The sequence below is a fragment of the Haliotis asinina genome, chromosome 12 (genome assembly GCF_037392515.1).
Source record: "Haliotis asinina isolate JCU_RB_2024 chromosome 12, JCU_Hal_asi_v2, whole genome shotgun sequence".
NCBI classification, from domain to species: Eukaryota; Metazoa; Mollusca; class Gastropoda; order Lepetellida; family Haliotidae; genus Haliotis; species Haliotis asinina.
The window spans coordinates 55,863,792-55,870,838 of NC_090291.1; positions in this window are offsets into that span (position 1 = coordinate 55,863,792).

Sequence of the window (7,047 nt, forward strand, 5' to 3'; positions counted from 1 at the left end):
GGGAATCTAATACCATTTAATCATGTTTTTCAACCAATCAGATTACAGAACACAGTAACATTTGGTTTACAGTGTGTTAGGGGAATGCCTCTAGCATCTTACGTTTTAATTGTGCCAGTTACCGGCATGGGGGTACAAAATGGTGACCAGCCAGTCACGTGAGACCGAAACACGGACGTGTGGATCAGATGACCAGATATTATAGTGACGTTTTATTCGACCAGAGAATCATTAATCGTGCAAAACAATGTCTTCCAGAGATTGACAGCGAGTTGCAGGCCTGAAGATTCGTGGGGACCTGCACTGAAGAAACACAGGGGCATGTATAGGAAACAACAGGAAACGACAAAATTTGTTTGAATCCGTGCAGACCCTAGCTTCCTTCCGATTCTGTAGATATGATCACGCTGTGCTCTCTGCTTTGGAAACACCCAGAACCTTCTTGATTACTTGGATGACTTTTCTATTGGTCAGTGGTTTGTGTTGCCGCTTCAATATGCATTCCACTGCACAGCGATCAGTGTTTTTTTGCTACCTCTAAACACACAGTTTTTAAAGGCTTATAATAGATGGAGACGGGAACATGCAAAACGGGCCCCTTGGCATATTTCTGTCCAGACAGTAAGCTAAAGATTTGTTTGGCTGAAGCAGACTCTAGTATTTGTCGTTTATACCACTCACTCACTCGTTTTATTCGATCGGTCCATAACAAATATTTTACAGCCATTGTGATATTGTAAATAGACAATAAATCTCATAATGCTCATAAGCGTTTTCGCAATATTGTTAAGTTAATAAATTGCCGTGACAAAAGGCATAAGAAACCAGCAAAATCTAACACAGACAAGTCTAAAATATTCAATAATAATAAGCAAACAGTGAGCAAGTTACAATGAATCACAATACAGATTTCTGGTACAATACAATTGGGTTACAAATATAAAGTATAGGTCACAAATATCAAATATTAACCCGTATCATGGTATTTTACAGTGAGACCTGATATCCTAAATGGAGCTTGTTTCCAATGAGAGCGGTCAGGCGTGAAGTGTAAGTCCGTGTGTGTTTCCGTCAACAATCAGCCTTTACATATACTGACACAGTGTCGGAAAGTATCGAGCAAAGCATGGCTGTATCGCCACATACCGAAACATAAGTCTCATTAACCTATTCAGGCACTGACCTACTTTTCAGCCGATCCGAAATTTCTCGTGTGAAAGTGTAAATTGACACCTCAAACAATTCTAGTTAAACTGAATTCCAATTTCTTGTTTCATAAGAAAATGATATTTATAAATGAATTGTAATTACTGATTAATATTTATGCATCCAATTAACTGACATAGTATAAAAATTCTGGACTGGTTATCGCACTAAGATGCGCAATGGGACGGGAACCAAGTAAACAGGAAACGAGACTGTTCTCTAATCAATGTTTTGACATGCCACTTAGAACTTTCTCGATAGCCGGAAGTCAACAAGATAAACAACCAGTGAAGGGAGGCAACTCTGAGGCGCTATGTAAAAATGCGTACCGCTAAAATAATATTGCTACTGAACATATATAATGTGACCCACAAAGACTATCACCTAATCAATGATTATATAAATGAGAAAGACACACTCTCGTAACACTATACTGTTCCACATATATAACAGCCTACATTCTTAATTACTTCAACATCATGAGAACAGGCATGTCTTACTGGTAGTTTTAGAAATGTTTCTGGTACGTGTTTCTGACTGATAGTATTGAGGTATTTACATTCTAACATAAAGTGCATATCATTATCTACTTTACCGTTTTTACAAAGCCAATAAAATCTTTCCTCCAAGTTAATATCCTTAGCTCTCCCGCTTTCTCATTCTAATCGTAAAACCCGACACCTTAAAACTTCCTAATAATCTTCTACATTTCTGTATCTTTACAACTTATAAATGTCGTTCTTGCTCAAATATTGCAGTAAAACGCCTAAATGTGCAGATGGCAGACACCCAATGTACCTCGCCAGAGTTGTCATGAGTAATGTCAATACATGTATGTTGATGCGGCTGTAAACTGTGAACTGCAGTTAATATGCACACTAAATACTGTTAAATACCTGTCAGAGGAGCAGTACATAGGATAATATACTGTGGATCAAGGCACACAACTGTTACAACTGACAGTAACAGTCTGTGCTTGATGCAGATGGAACAACCAACCAACTGCAAATGACAAAAGCGGCTGTATACAACAGCGTCTGACAAAGGCAATAAGCATTCACCTAGAATCAACTATGGGCAAACTTCTATCCACTGTGAAAATATAAACTGCTGGTACTGATGTGATGTAAACTTTATGGTCCATATGGCTGTTCTAACGTCATACTGATGAAAGGAAGTGGCACAGAATGTGCCAGTTTTGCTGCAGGGCCCTGACACACACGCAGCCACCTTACCTAGGACCTGTCTACAAGATCCTAAGACATACACAGCCACCTTACCTTGCACCTGTCTACAGGGTCCCACGGCACACACAGCGACCTTACCTAGGACCTGTCTACAGGTTCCCATAGCACACACACAGCCACCTCACCTAGCACCTGCCCACAGGGTCCTAAGACACAGCCACATTACCTAGGACCTGTCTACAGGATCCTAAGACACACACAGCCACATTACCTAGCACCTGTCTACGGAGGTCAACGACACACACCCTCAACTTATTTTAGCACCTGTCTACGGAGTTCCACACACAGCCTTAGTCTTTGCCTCGGCTCGTTATGTGCCCAGTTCAGCCAATATGGCGCCAGCCACAGGGACTTGTATCGCTTAGAAACAGTGCTTGAAAGACATATATGTGTATAGACCCTACCCTAGTACTTTATAAAAGGAAAGGGATGTAACGAAGAAACCACCCCCTGTTCGATCAAAGTTACAAGTAAAATATTTTTAAGGTAACGTCGAGGCCAACGGATCGAACGCCAGATGATTTCCCTACAAAATGAGCCATAAATGGTCACAATCGGATCATTATTTCAAAAGTTATATGCCACGAATCATCGAAAACAGCTATCTCCGCAATTTCACGCCAACATCATGGATCACCAAATACGGTGAAAACTTTTCGAGCACTGTTTCTAAGCGATACAAGTCCCTGTGGTGCCAGCTTGCTTCTTCCCACTGGGTCCGGATTTTTTTCCGGAGCTGATTATATTTGCTGAACGTTGTGACAACTGAAAACCTACATGTAAGACATAAGTTACGTATTCTGTCATTTCATTTTAAGTCAAATACTTGATATTACTGTCAGTACTAGTACAGTTGATTTAAAATAAAGTTCCAGGTCGGCATGTTATAGCTCACTGGCTTCAATTGTCGGCGCACGGAGAAGGAAGACTAAATTCTATCGCTAAAACCTCGTTCAGATATTCGTTTATCATTAGTTGAAAGGCGTATGCAAGTAACAGCGATAGTTTTATAGTTTTAAAAAAATATGTAAGGGTGTATTTGATACGTGTAAAAATATGATATATCGCCGATCTGAGCTAATCCGCCATTGAATTACGCGATGTTTGCGGGGTTCCACACGTGATTCCATCGCTCGGGTATATTTGATGTAAACGGATCAGCTAGTGTTATGATACATCTAATATGTAAATGTTATGCAGTCATTGGAAATAAAGTAAAAATGTATGATACGCACTGAAACAACGAGTTGTAAGATAAATGGTATCTGACAGACACGAGTAGAGTAATCTGTTTCTTACACACCTAAAACCTTACTACTTTGGATCAACTCGATGTATATTTCGGCCTTTCTCTGACTGTAGCTGCGCATTGATACATGACACAATGTCTTGAAAGAGTGACGTCACTGAGCAGACTACTTACTCCACATACATTTGTAATCCTCCATCAGAAAGTATCAGTCATTCTTGTGGATTCTAAGGCAACAGCGATTTTGGAAACAAAAAAAAATCAAACAACTTTTACTAAACACTTAAAGACCATGACTTTGGAACTGTAAGTGGTTCTCTCTCAAGTGAAATTATTTTTCAACATGTGCTAGGTTGCGCTCATTCAATTTGTACACAGTCGACATCGGGGGATAGTTTGGATTTCTTCGAAAAATGGGGACTTGCACCTCCGAAAAAGTTAATGTTGAATGTCCCACCATACACGGGAGCTGAAAATATTGAGGAAACTGTCATTCAACGTAACTTTTGTGCTGGACTCTGACAAATTGCTGAGGTTACGTTCACATCTGAAGGGAAACTACTCTTCGTTGAAACAGACTGCTGTTTTCCCGGCGCTCGACATTACCACTAAGGACGTCACTGATGTTCCGCTGTTGTGAGCTTGAAATTTGACTGCAGTTATTTACACTTTGTAGGTTGCGGTAACCCGATATCTGCATAACATGAGTTGGAGGAATATTTTCATCGGAAAGTTTTTGGACAAGGATTTTCTAGTTGAATGGTTTGTGAAGTGTCGATTTTTGAAACCAGCATTCTTGGACATTCTTTTCATTATTGAGCTCAGTTTATTAATACCAACGGGTTGTCGTTTAAACCAGGGGAATTTGCACTATGGTTCCTTGGTGTTAGTGGCAATGTAGAATGGAGTATCTGGAACGGAGTTCCCTGCAGGACGGAGGCTCGAGTACAGTTTGTACATGGATACTGGACAACGCTCAACATTAGTTGCCCATGCTTTGGGCTGAATTTTACGGATACCTAAAGGATTATCCCCATGGCATGTTTATCCATTCGCTCACCTTTTCGAACTCTTTATTTAGTTTTGATGATGGTGTTCAACTTTTCGAATTCACGATCACTGATGAGTGATGAACAGTTGTGTTTTGATTTAAGGTATCTATCAAAGCTGGGCAACATCCCGCGAACTGTTGATGGTTCATAATTGCTACCATCTTCCTTTCTGAGGGAAATTAAACATGTACACAAAATGTCACAAAGTTCTGTTGGTTGAATGGACTCGACAGGACGCGTGTCGCCATTTGCAATCATGAACCCTTGCAAGCGCCTCATGTTGTACATTGTTTTACGTTCTGTGTTTCTGTTTTGATTGTCATGAACGAATTTGTCAATTTGCGAATGTTCATATAGTTCCAAAGGGAGCCACAATGGAGACAACACGCCCTTTGCCTTTACCATCGATCTTCACGTAATCGTTTACACAAATGTTGCTCATTGTTGAAGCCATTTTGAAGTCGTGACTATGCATAATATGCAGTAAGTACGGTAGCAGACGACAAAGGAAAACAAAATAGATTAAAATACATGTCACTATCTAAACTACGTTCGGTTCAGTTAATAAATACTGGTACATTTTTACAATGCAATAACACAATTAAGGTAGGTGACAGCTGTACAGATTTTTGAAGTATTGAACACGAGTAACAGGTCTGCATTCGGTTGAAGCACGAGAAACTTATCAATGAATTTTTATCAGGAAAGTAGTTCGTCATAACTTGACCTTAGGTGATCACCATGGAGTAGCCAATCACGGGATTAGAAATTGATCTCACACATATGTGTGATACTAGTTATCTCACCCACGCGTATGTAAGAATCATTTTGATTACGTACATCTAAATATTTATGTGCAAACGATTCCTGAATCAAGAGAAGAGTCCTCGCAAAATCCTGTGGACCCTTGTCAGCGAAGCCACCATTTTGAAATAAATCGGTCATAGGCAGTGATGTCACACGTCAACATTGTTGCACATATTAGGCAATTTCTCTGAGGTGAAGGTCGGTTGAACAAGGGAAAACACAATGGCATTGTCATTCCGATTGCACTTTCACTAACATGATGTATACTTTCCGTATCGTTCAGATATTGTTCATGAAACTAATTTCAGTATCTACATATATCCTTTTTAAACATCATATTTTAAACATCATATGTGGATACAGGGTCTGCGTTTTTATTCTTTGAAGGCTTTTGATTGTTTGAATAATATTTATATGGGAAATTGACCCATTAAGTGCACTTTACCACATTTTAAGCCTCTACCATTAAGCCATTACTGCTGAAGTTCATGTGATGTACGCTTTTCAAATTTGTTGGGAATGTTATTGCAGTTTCACGTGAACAGGTGAATAAACAGCGAATTAATTCAATCTTATAAGTACAACTGGTAATAATAATGAAAATGATTCATACATTTTATGAAAATTTTAATATTTAAAGGAATTGGCTTGCTCACTGAATTTGTTTGTGTCGTTTTATAGACAAAGCAATTATGAAAATTGATTGACCAGATGCGAATTTTATGATTCATTTTCATTGATTTCGTTAAGACACTGAATTCAAATTCGAATAAAACATTTTGTGATGGTGGGATATCTAACTCAATATGTATACTAAAATTGTTTAAAAATATATACCAGGTCATGTCTTAATTTGAACAAACATTTCATCCATATTCTAATAGTTCCATACTAGAAAGCGATCCTTTTGTCCCATTCATTGCATCATTGAAGAGAAATAGTTACAAAATCATAAGAATCAACGAACATTCAGATGTTGAAATATTATTTTTCATTTACGCTAAACTGATGCCATACGTAGTAAAATAGTCTAATTGTTGATATATTCATTACAGTATTTCAATGGTAGATGGTATCAGGATTCAAAACAGTGATGTATATAAATTTGAGTGATATTCTTAGAATATTATTGGACTTCAAAGTGAGGGTTGAAGAGAAAGGACATATATGTCCCTGAGGCATCCAGGTCCTAGATTTTTGAAGCTGTCTTAGTGCTAAGACGGTTGTAAGTGCCATACATTCACTTGAACCCATGGCGATCTCCAAATGAAGGTTTTGTGAATTGGGTTGATGTATTTCGACAATATTTCCACAAATAGTAAAACTTCATGCCTAAACATTAACATTTCGGCATAAATTCACTTTACACCACATTTTTCAAATAAGATCCAGTTTTGTTCTAAATAATCATCTTGTTTTCAAGGCCTCTGTCCATCAGAAAGCATGGCTTGATGGCGACATTGGACAGACGTTGAAAGGGGTCAAA